The sequence below is a fragment of the Ailuropoda melanoleuca genome, chromosome X, assembly GCF_002007445.2.
Source record: "Ailuropoda melanoleuca isolate Jingjing chromosome X, ASM200744v2, whole genome shotgun sequence".
Lineage (NCBI taxonomy): Eukaryota > Metazoa > Chordata > Mammalia > Carnivora > Ursidae > Ailuropoda > Ailuropoda melanoleuca.
In genome coordinates, this window is record NC_048238.1 from 36,648,108 (window position 1) to 36,660,632 (window position 12,525).

The 12,525-nt window shown below is 39.2% G+C and overlaps 1 pseudogene; it reads left to right on the forward strand.

Moving 5' to 3' along the window:
- Positions 1-698: 698 nt before the first annotated feature.
- Positions 699-2,237, forward strand: LOC100470117 (annotated as a pseudogene).
- The last annotated feature ends 10,288 nt before the right edge of the window (positions 2,238-12,525 follow it).

Genomic DNA, 12,525 nt, shown 5'->3' on the forward strand with positions numbered 1-12,525 from the left:
CTTCTTCCTCTCTCACTCCCCTTGCTTGTGTTCCCTCTCTCGCTGGCTGTCTCTCTCTCTCTCAAATAAATAAATAAAATCTTTAAAAAAAATAAGCAGAGAAGAAAGAGAAATTTATTATACTGGAGGATGAAAGACCCGTGATCAAGAATGTTTCACAGAGGAGAGAAACTGTAAGGAAATCAGCTGGTTCATAGACTACCTAAAATATTCTGATAAAGAGAGAAGGAAGGAAAGATGATCCGGTCTAAGTGAAGGCATGCCAGTATTATTGTGTTTGGGGTGTGCCTGGGGAACAAGGAATGGTTTAATGTGGCTGTGACATATGATTGGGAGTGGCTGGACACCAGGCCAAGGAAACATTTTTAAACTAATTCCTAAGCATTAGTAGTGGGAATCGGTAAGAGTACCAGGAGGTAAATCACCAGTGTATATAAATACAGCCAGACCACTTCATTGATCTGTATCCACAAAACCTGCCAAATCAGAAACAGAATCTTTTCTCTCCCAGACTTCTTTCATTCTGAATTCCAGGCAGGGGAATAGTAACAATCGTGATCGGCTCAATTGCTTTAGACCCAAAGCAACAGATATCTATTGTCATAAATAATGCTGCAACACAATTTCTCTTCCTCCCCCCCCCAAAAAAAAAATCTGTGGATCAGCTGGGTAGTTCTTCAGATCTGGGCTAGGCTACGATGATCACATGTGGAAACACTCATGTGTCAGTAGTTAGTAGGCAGAGCAGCGAGGCACTGGATGGTCTGTGATGGTCTTGCTTGAGATGGCTCTCCTCCTTGTGACCGCTCACGTCCCCGAAGGCTGGTCCGGAGTTGTTCACGTAGATGTCCAGGGTCCACGAGAGCAAGCATTAGTACAAAGGACTTTATGAAGCCTAGGCTTGGAACTGCAACACCACTGCATTCTATTGGCAAACCAAATCACAGGGCTAGTCCAATTTCACGGGATGGGGATACAAACTCCACCTTTGATGGGAGAAGTTTCCAAGTCAGGTTGCAAAAGGCATGGATTCAGGGGGGCATGGACAGTTGTGCCATCTTCTGCAATCAATCTACCTTGGGATAGGAGGCTTAAAAATTGAAAAGCGGGTATCAGGTTAAGGGAGCACCTCTTAGGTTGGAAAAAATTAAGGTGTTGGTTGGTAGTGAAGAATTATATCCAGCTGTGCCTTTTTGGTTTTGGTTTTTTCTTTCACAGTGGCATCCGGCAAAATTAGAGATCACAAACTTAACTAGATCAAGAGCCAGAAGTTATACTGGAGTTAGAATCTTGTTTGAAAAAAGAAATCCACATCTTTAAGTCTAGCCCAGAGCGTATAGTGAGATAATCCCTTATCCATGGGGGAAAAAAAGTTTTAAAAGAGCTGAGATTTCATGAAGAAATATACAAAACTATTACAAAACTTTTCAATCTTGATTTGAGCCAATCCAACTGGAAGTCCTAATTTCATAAATTTCGATTTGGATACAAAGCAAAGTTTTGTAGCTTGTGATTAGGCAACAAGTGGTGAGATAGCAAAGAGATTATCTTCTCTTTGCCTTTGGCGTGCCACTGAAGATCCTGGTGTCGCCATGGGCTGCGCGCTGCCCGATGTTACAGGTATTATGAAGAACAAGCTAGTGTCCCTGATGCCGGGATCGGCACCTTTGACCTGGGGTAGAAGAAGGCAAAGGTGGATGAGTGCCCACTATGTAGCCACATGGTGTCAGATGAATAGCAGCAGCTCTCCTCTGAAGCCCTGGAGGCCATATTTGTGCGGACAAGTACAGGGTGAAAAGCTGTGGCAAAGACGGTTTTCAAGTCTGAGCGTGGCTCCCCCCCTTCCACTTCATCCTTATCAACAAGATGTCCTATGCTGGTTCCAGACAGGCATGCAGGGTGCCTTTGGAAAGCCCCAGGGCACAGGGGCCAGGGTCCACATTGGCCAAGTCATCGTGTCCATCTGTCCCAAGCTGTAGAACAAGGAGCATGTGACTGAGGCCCTACGCAGAGCCAAGTTCAAGTTTCCTGGCAGCCAGAAGGTCCACACTTCCAAGAAGTGGGGCTTAACTAAGTTTGACGCAGATGAATTTGAAGACATGGTGGCTGAAAAGTGGCTCTTTCCACATGGCTGTGGGGTCAAATATATCCCTCATCGTGGCCCTCTGGACAGATGGCGGGCTCTGCACTCACAAGAACCTTGGCACTGCTCTCTCCTTATTCATGGCTGCCAATAAATCCTACTTCCTGCCTAACAGAGAGAGAGAGAGAGAAAGAGAGAGAGAAAGAGAAAGAGAAAGAGAGAGAGAGAGAGAGAGAGAGAGAGAGAGAAAGAGAAAGAGAAAGAGAAAGAGAAAGAGAAAGAGAAAGAGAAAGAGAAAGAGAAAGAGAAAGACTAGCTTCTCAGAAAAACCACACTTCCTTCCTGGGGGGGCGGATGACTTTCTATTGATGGCCAATAGCTTAAATTGCAAGGACCAGCTTAAACGTGTGACACATCCTATTACCGTCATAGGCTTTGTAGCCTGTTGAACTTTGTTTTCAATATGTGTTTGTCTAATAAATCCTAATTTTGATCAAGGAATCGCCCAGACTCAGTTTTTCCAAATACCACCGGTAAAGGTGCAAGGAGCGCTGTTCCAAGAGCACAAGGAATGGAGAAAGCGGGCATACAGTTGTGGTGTTAATGCTATATGCCCTTGATTTTTCTGCACCCTGATTTCCTCAACTGCTAAATATGGATGGCTAAAACTTTTCCTGAATAAAGGTTATAAGTACAAATGAAACCACATTTAAAAAGTACAGCATGCATTGCTGAAAGATTAAATTGGAATGGAGGTAGTTTTGGTGTCAAAAACCTTCGATTTTTGCACACTTCTTGACCCAAGAATTCCACTTTTAGGGAATTATTTTAAGGAAATAATTAGGAATGTACATAAAGCATTAGCTGCAAGGACACTTATTCCCCTAATTTCATGACAGCGGAAATACTGAAAATGACAAAAATGACCCAAATTAGGGGTTTGGATAAATAAATTACAGTAGATCCATACATTGAAGTGCTAAACAGCAGTGAGAAATGATGATCTGGAGAATTTTTATGAATATATACTGAATAGTTTCCACGTCACTAAATGAAAAAGCGTGCAGAAAATAATATGTTCAGTATAATTACATTTTTGAATTAAATATGTGTATAAAAGGACTGAGAGAATACGCTCTAAAATGTTACCAGTGGTTATCTATGTTGGAGATAGGAATGGCTTTTATTTTCTTATTTTTGCTTAACACCACTTTCTACATGGATTACTTTTATATAATAACTTTTATTGTTTTTTTCCTTATTATGAAGCTTTATGGAATAAAATTTATAAGTATAAAGCATTTTTATGCTTCCTTCTTGAATCAGGACACTATAATAATGAGAACTCAAATTCAAAAGTCTGCATCTTTAAGAACTTTGCCAACTGACATTTGTCCTTGTCACAGACAAAACACTTTTCTATTTATGTTTACAGCATTGAAAAATGCACAGTGTCCTACAGCACAAGGAGGGAGATTTATAATAAAGCCCTTCATCTCGGTGCATGAGTATACCTGTAAATCATTCAACAGACTCACATTAAGTATAAGCCTCAAAGCAGCAGTTGTATCAAACAAGCAATAAAATTTGAGCGTGTCTGCACTATCTGCATCTTTGTTTCTCTGTGTAAGCACGGATGTCTTGCTAAACTCTCTGTTCCCGAGCCACCTCATTGTTCATTCAACATATATTTACTTTGGGACTATGTATTATCATCTGAGCCTGGTACCATGATTCTGGAAAATCAGGTTGCTGGTGGTCCCATGGAATCAGAGTCCTTGCAAACACCCAACAATGCCCCTAGCATAGTGTAGGTCCTGTATGTAATATCAAATAAGCAAAATATATGAACTCTGCCCTCAGGAAACTTATTTTCTGGTTAAGAAGGGGGGAAAAAAAGGCACACATCAAATGACTAGGGGAAAAAATGCCATTCATCCTTTCTTTCAACAAGATTTATTTGGAATCTATTGATGATGGGCAACTTGCCAGACACAGTGCATAGACTTTAATAGATATATAATAGAAGTTAGAATATAATTCAGAATCAATTTATGCCAAATAGTGTAATTTAGAAAGGGGAGAGAGTAATATCAGCCCCCACAAAACTTGCTCCAGAACTGGAAGGGACCTTGGGAGCATTTTGTCCAAACAAACTAAACATGATTTTATAGAGGTAGAAATTGCATAGGTGGGGAAGTTTTCCCAGTAGAAATAGAGCTTGGGATGGGGTTGAAATGAGGGACAGAATTTGATGGAGAGAATGATGGAAGGGTACTCTTCCAGAGGAAGAAACAAAGGTGTTGAACTGGGCAAGTATATGACCTATAAGTGAGACTAAGAAATAAGAACGGAAGCTGAACATTTACCCAAGGTTCAAACACAGATAGAAAGGTTCTCTATTGATTCACGACAAATACCAGGCATTAGAGAATGCAGCTCTTTAAGGACATTATTGTCCCTGAAAAGAGAGATGGAAGAGTAGATATACAGTCCCAAATAGTTGCTCACCTTTACTCCTAAAAACAAACAGACAAAACTAAAGATTAAACATAAATGAACAATTATTAAAAGCCACAGGTTGGGGGGCGCCTGGGTGGCACAGCGGTTAAGCGTGTGCCTTCGGCTCAGGGCGTGATCCTGGCGTTATGGGATCGAGCCCCACATCAGGCTCTTCTGCTATGAGCCTGCTTCTTCCTCTCCCACTCCCCCTGCTTGTGTTCCCTCTCTTGCTTGCTGTCTCTATCCCTGTCGAATAAATAAAATAAAATCTTTAAAAAAAAAAAAAGCCACAGGTTGGGAAAGGGAGGGGGAAAGCCCTACAGTTTCTCTAGCCATACAGATACTTCTAAGATAATGTTTTTGAAGTAAGAGTGAAAAGAACTGGGCATGAATTCAAGCTCTCCCACTTACTACAGCACTAAGTCCTCTTGAGATCATTTCTTCATTTTAAAATGGAATGATCATATTTCCACTTCTAGTCAGGGGAGAGCAAGAGGGACCAGATTTGTATTCCTGCCTGTAACAACCACAGAAACCAGACAAAATATTTGAAGCAACAGTGTTCAAGTCACTGAAAATCAGACAGCAAAGGACAGTGATCCTTGAGAGAAGGAAAGATATGAGATGGAATCTATGATCACCCCCACCTTACTGTTTGAGAGTGTTTCCAGGTTGTGGTGCAGAAAGGGGAGCCTAGGCAGAGCCTCGAGGTCTCCCTGAGTTGGGGAGACAGATCTGAGAGTCTGAGGGGACTAAGGCAACTAGAGACAGCTGGTCAGAATACCAGAGAGGAGAGAGGTACACAGTGAGAGAGTTCTGTGAAAATCTTCAAAAGGTTCCACTCAAGTACCTAGGAGAGTATTGATCAAAGCATGTGTGTGACTAAACCATCTGAGATTGGGGAAAGAACTATCAGAGAGAATCAGAGAGAACTGTGCCTAATACTCACACTGAGCCAGGATAATAATGTTATCACCAGCCAGGCCGGGAAAAGCTGTAATTCATGGGGCATAGGTAGAGTATTCAGGAAGTTTTTGCCATAGTAGGGATAATTAGCTCTAGACCTACCTAACAAATCATAAGAACACTACCTGGAATGACTGAACTATTTTCAAATAACATAACTACATTCCTGAGCAAAACTTATAGGAATATAAAAATATCTAGAACGCAAAAAGGTAAAATTCAAAATGGCTGGCATCAAATCAAAGACTGCAAGGCAGGCAAAAAAAAAAAAAAGGTATTAAATAAGACCCATAATGAGAAGAATAATCAATCACTCACTCAGTCAAATCCAACCCAGTGTTGACAGATGTTAGATGTTAGAATTAGCAGATAAAAACTCTAAAATAGTTATTATTACTGTATTCTATATGTAAAAGCAGGGAAAAAAAACCCCAAACTTCCTTACCTGAGAAAACATGTAAAGTACCATGAAAACTACTGTGCTTGAGACAAAAACAAAACAAAACAAAACACCGAATGGGATTAACAGAAGGTTAGAAATAGCAGGAGCAAAGACCAGTGAATATTAGGACATAGCAACAGGAACTATCCAAAATGAAAAACATAGAGAAAAAAAGACTAAAAAAAAAAAAAAAGGAAAGAAAGAATGAGGAAAAAAGGAAGAGGAAAAAAGAAAGGAAGGAAGGAAAGAAAAGAGCATTAGTGGGCTGTGAGACAACTTCAAGCAACACAAAGGTATGTAACTGGAGTCCTTAAGGGAGGTGGAGGGGAACAGAAAAAAGTCTTGAAGGAGAAATAGGTATAAGTTTTCCAAATGTGATGAAAACTATAAAGCCAGAGATCCAAGAATCTCAATGAACCCCAAACACACACAAAAAATAAGGAAACTATTCCAAAGTGCATAATAATCAAAGTGATCAAAATCAGTGATAAAGAGAAAATCTTAAAAGCAGCCAGAGAGAATATGACATGTTATGTACAGCAGAATAAAGGTAAGGATGACATCATATTTGTTTGTCATAAACAGTACAAACTCAAAGGCAGTGGAAAAACATCTTTAAAGTTAAAAAAAAACCCTGTCAACCTACAATTCAATGTGTAGTCAAAACCATCTTTCAAAAATGAAGGCAAAATAACAACTTTTTAAGATATAACATTGAAAAAATTAATCACCACCATACCATCAGTACAAGAAATATTAAAGGAAATCTTCAAGCAGAAGGAAAATGATACCAAAAAGAAATGTGGATCTATACAAAGGACTGCAAAGCACTAGAAATCGTAACTACCTGGGTAAATTTGTAAGAATTTTATGTATGATTTAAATCTCTTGAAAAAATAATTGACTGCTTAAAAAAAACCACACAAATTTTAGAAACCCAATGTATAATAGAGTTTTAAACATAAACATATGACAACCATATCATAAAACCTGGGAGGGGAGAAACAGAACTATGCTATTGTAGGATTTTCATACTACATGTGAAGTGATATAGTATCATTTGAAGGTAGTCTGTGATGAGTGAAAGATGCATAGTATGAACCCTAAAGTGACTACTTATACAATAAAACAAAGTTATAGCTAATAAGTCAACAAAGGATGTAAAATGAAGTTTAAAAACTCAATACAAAGAAGGCAGAACAAGAGGGAAAACAGGAACAAAGAACAGATGGGACAAATAAATAGAAAACAAATAGCAAGATGGTAGATGTAAACCAAAGAATGTCAATAATCCCATTAAATGTAAATGATCTAACAATCCAGTTAAAAGGGAGATTATCAGATTGACAAAGAAAACAAGAACCCACTTAGATGCTACCAACAGAAATACAATTTAAATATTTTAACACCAATAGGTTAAAAGTAAACAAATGATGAAAGAAAATCATACTAACATTAGTCAAAAGAAAGCTCTAGGAGCTATATTAATAACAAAGTAGGTTTTGGAGCAAGGAATATTACCAGGGATAGAAATGGCCATTTCATAACGAAAACTGGATTAATGCATCAGGAGGACATAACAATCCTAATCATTTATTGACCTAATAAAACACTTTTAAAATGCATGAAGAAAAATCTGATGGAGTTGTAAGGAGAAATAAACAAATACATAATTATAGTTGATTTTAATACTTCCCTCTCAATAATTAATACAAGTAGATGGAAAATCAGCAAGGATATAGAAGACTTAAACAACATGATCAAACAACTTTACTTGATTGACATTTATAGAACCATCCATTCAATAAGAACATCAAACCATCTCCCTTTCTAGGACACAAGGAACATTTATCAAGATAGACCATATTCTGGGCCATAAGACAATTTAAAAGTATGTAAGTCATGCAAATTAGATTCTCTAACCATGATGAAATTAAATTAAAAACCAGTAACAGAAATATTTGCAAAATCCCCAAATATTTTGAAACTAAATAACAGCACACTTCTACATGGCCCATGGATCAAAGAAAAAATCAAAAGAGAAATTATAAAGTATTTTGTACTAATTTTAAATTAGAATTCATGGGCAGCAGCCAAAGTGGTGTTGAGGAAGAAATTTATAGCACTAAATGCTTACATTAGATAGTCTCAGGGGAACCTGGGTGGCTCAGTCAGTTAAGTGAGGGATTCTTGATTTCGACTCAGGTCATCTTCTCAGGGTCGTGAGATTAAGTCCCGTGTTGAGCTCTGAGCTCAGCATGAAGTCTGCTTGAAATCCTTTCTCTCCCTCTCCTTCTGCCCCTCCCCTGAACTCATGCTCTAAATAAACAAACAAACGAACAAATAAATAAATAAAATCTTTTTAAAAAGATAGTTTTAATCAATGATCTAAACTTCTACCTTAAGAAACTGAAAAATAAAAGCCCAGTAAGCAGAAGAAAGGAATTAATAAAAGTCAAAGCTGAAATCAACAAAATAGAAAACAAAACACCAGAAAAGTAAATCAATGAAGCCAATAACTCTTTATTTGAAAAATAAAATAACAGAATTGATAAACATCTTGCCAGAAAAAGAGAGATAAGACACAAATTACCAATATTGGGACTAAGAGAGATGACATTACAGATCCCACATATATTAAAAGGTTAAGAAGGAAATGTTATGGATGACTTGATGCTAATAAATTTGAAAACTTAGATGAAATGGAAAAATTCCTTGAAAGACACAAACTGCCACGCTTACTTAACAAGACATAGATAACCTGAATAGGCTCATATCCACGAGAAGAATTGAATTTGTAGTTAAAAGTCTTTCCACAAAGAAAACTCTAGGCCCACATAGCTTCACTGATAAATTCCACCAAATACAGAAAGAAGAAACAGTACCAGTATTATACAAACTCTTACCAAAAACTGAAGAGGACGGAAATACCGGCTCACAGGGTGCCCATCCCCATCCCCCCTCGCAGGGGACACGGAGACTCTACCCAAACAGGGTTTTCTGAGTACCGGCAGGCAGGCCCCTCCCCCAGAAGGCAGGCTGAAAAATCAAGAAGCCCACAACCCGGAGCGCCTGAGTGGCGCAGTCACCAAGCACCTGTCTTCGGATTAGGGTGTGTTTACAACGTTCCGGAAAGGAGTCCCTCATCGGGCTTCTCCACCGGGAGCCTGCTTCTTCCTCTCCCACTCCTCTGCTTGGGTTCCCTTTCTTGCTGACTGTCTCTCTCTCTCTCAAATAAATAAATAAACTCTTTAAGGAAGAAGCCCACATCCCTAAGATCTCTATAAAACAAGGGCGCACGGCCTGGGTCCCAGTCAACACTTGGGCTCTGGACAACCCTGCAATCTCTCTTCATCAGAATGACGAGAAGGAGAAGTCCCCCCCAGCAAAGAAAAGATAATGAGTCTGTGGCCTCTGCCACAGAATTGGCCTCGGCCACAGAATTAATACATATGGATGTATCCCAATTATCAGAAATGGAATTCAGAGCAACAATGGTCAAGATGATGAGTAAACTTGAAAAAAGCATCAGAGAAAGCGTTGCTGAGAATATAGAATCCCTAAGGGCAGAAATGAGAGCGAATCTGACAGAAATTAAAAACTCAGTGGGCCAAATACAGTCAAAACTAGAGGCTCTGACGGCCAGGGTCACCGAGGCAGAGGAACGCGTTAGCGAATTGGAGGATGGGTTAGTAGAAGAAAAAACGAAAATAGAAGCTGGTCTTAAAAAAATCCACGCCCACGAATGTAGATTACGGGAGATTACTGACTCTATGAAACGATCCAATGTCAGAATCATCGGCATCCCTGAAGGGGTGGAGAAAAACAGAGGTCTAGAAGAGATATTTGAACAAATTGTAGCTGAAAACTTCCCTAATCTAGCAAGGGAAACAAGCATTCGTGTCCAAGAGGCAGAGAGGACCCCATCCAAGCTCAACCAGGACAAACCTACGCCACGGCATGTCATAGTGCAATTCGCAAATATTAGATCCAAGGATACAGTATTGAAAGCGGCCAGGGCAAAGAAATTTCTCACGTACCAAGGCAAAGGTATCAGGATTACGTCAGACCTGTCTACAGAGACCTGGAATGAGAGAAAGGCTTGGGGGGGCATTTTTAAAGCTCTTTCAGAGAAAAACATGCAGCCAAGGATCCTTTATCCAGCAAAGCTGTCATTCAGAATTGATGGAGAAATAAAGACGTTCCAAAATCGCCAATCATTAACCAATTTCGTAACCACGAAACCAGCCCTACAGGAGATATTAAGGGGGGCTCTATAAAGGTAAAAAGGCCCCAAGAGTGATACAGAGCAGCAAGTCACAACCGATACAAAGACTTTAAAGAGAAATGGCATCATTAAAATCATATCTGTCAATAATCTCTATCAATCTAAATGGCTTAAACTCTCCCATAAAACGCCACAGGGTTGCAGATTGGATAAAAAGACATGACCCATCCATTTGCTGTCTACAAGAGACTCATTTTGAACCCAAAGATGCATTCAGACTTAGAGTAAGGGGATGGAGTACCATCTTCCACGCAAATGGACCTCAAAAGAAAGCTGGAGTAGCAATTCTCATATCAGATAGACTGGATTTTAAACTAGAGGCCATAGAGAGAGATACAGAAGGGCACTATATTATTCTTAAAGGAAGTATTCAACAAGTGGATATGACAATTATTAATATATATGCCCCCAACAGGGGAGCAGCAAGATACACAAGCCAACTCTTAACCAAAATAAAGAGACATATAGATAAGAACACAGTAATAGTAGGGGACCTCAACACCCCACTATCAGAAATAGACAGAACACCCTGGCAAAAACTAAGCAAAGAATCAAAGGCTTTGAATGCCATACTCGACGAGTTGGACCTCATAGATATATATAGAACACTACACCCCAGAACCAAAGAATACTCATTCTATTCAAATGCCCATGGAACATTCTCAAGAATAGATCATGCTCTGGGACACAAAACAGGTCTCAGCCAATACCAAAAGATTGAAATTATCCCCTGCATATTCTCAGACCACAACGCTCTGAAATTGGAACTCAACCACAAGGAAAAACCTGGAAGAAACTCAAACACTTGGAGGCTAAGAACCATCCTGCTCAAGAATGACTCGATAAACCAGGAAATCAAAAAACAAATTAAACAATTTATGGAGACCAACGAGAATGAATACACAACGGTCCAAAACCTATGGGATACTGCAAAGGCAGTCCTAAGGGGGAAATACATAGCCATCCAAGCCTCACTCAAAAGAATAGAAAAATCTAAAATGCAGTTTCTATATTCTCACCTCAAGAAACTGGAACAGCAACAGAGGGACAGGCCTAACCCACTGACAAGGAAGGAGTTGACCAAGATTAGAGCAGAAATCAATGAATTAGAGACCAGAACCACAGTAGAGCAGATCAACAGGACTAGAAGCTGGTTCTTTGAGAGAATCCATAAAATTGATAGACCACTGGCAAAACTTGTCCAAAAACAAAGAGAAAGGACTGAGATTATTAAAATTATGACTGAAAAGGGAGAGGTCACGACCAGCACCATTGAAATTGCAAGGATTATTAGAAACTTTTATCAACAGCTATATGCCAAAAAACTAAACAATCTGGAAGAGATGGAGGCCTTCCTGGAAACCTATAAACTACCAAGACTGAAACAGGAAGAAATAGATTTCTTAAATAGGCCAATTAACTATGAAGAAATTGAGTCAGTGATAAACAACCTTCCAAATAATAAAACTCCAGGCCCAGACGGTTTTCCTGGGGAATTCTACCAAACATTCAAAGAAGAAATAATACCTATTCTCCTAAAGCTATTTCAAAAAATAGAAACAGAAGGAAAGCTACCAAACTCATTCTATGAGGCTAATATTACCTTGATCCCCAAACCAGGCAAAGACCCCCTCAAAAAGGAGAATTACAGACCGATTTCTCTAATGAATATGGATGCCAAAATCCTCAACAAGATCCTTGCTAATAGAATCCAACAGTACATTAAAAGGATTATCCATCATGACCAAGTGGGATTCATACCTGGGATGCAAGCATGGTTCAACACTCGCAAATCAATCAATGTGATACATCATATCAACAAGAAAAGACTCAAGAACCATATGATCCTCTCAATTGATGCAGAAAAAGCATTTGACAAAATACAGCATCCTTTCCTGATTAAAACCCTTCAGAGTGTAGGAATAGAGGGTACATTTCTCAATCTCATAAAAGCCATCTATGAAAAGCCTACTGCAAGCATTATTCTCAATGGGGAAAAGCTGGAAGCCTTTCCCTTAAGATCAGGAACACGACAAGGATGCCCACTCTCGCCACTATTATTCAACATAGTACTAGAAGTCCTTGCAACAGCAATCAGAAGACAAAAAGGGATCAAAGGTATCCAAATCGGCAAAGAAGAAGTCAAACTGTCTCTCTTTGCAGATGACATGATACTCTATATGGAAAACCCAAAGGAATCCACTCCCAAACTATTAGAAGTTATAGAACAATTCAGTAAGGTGG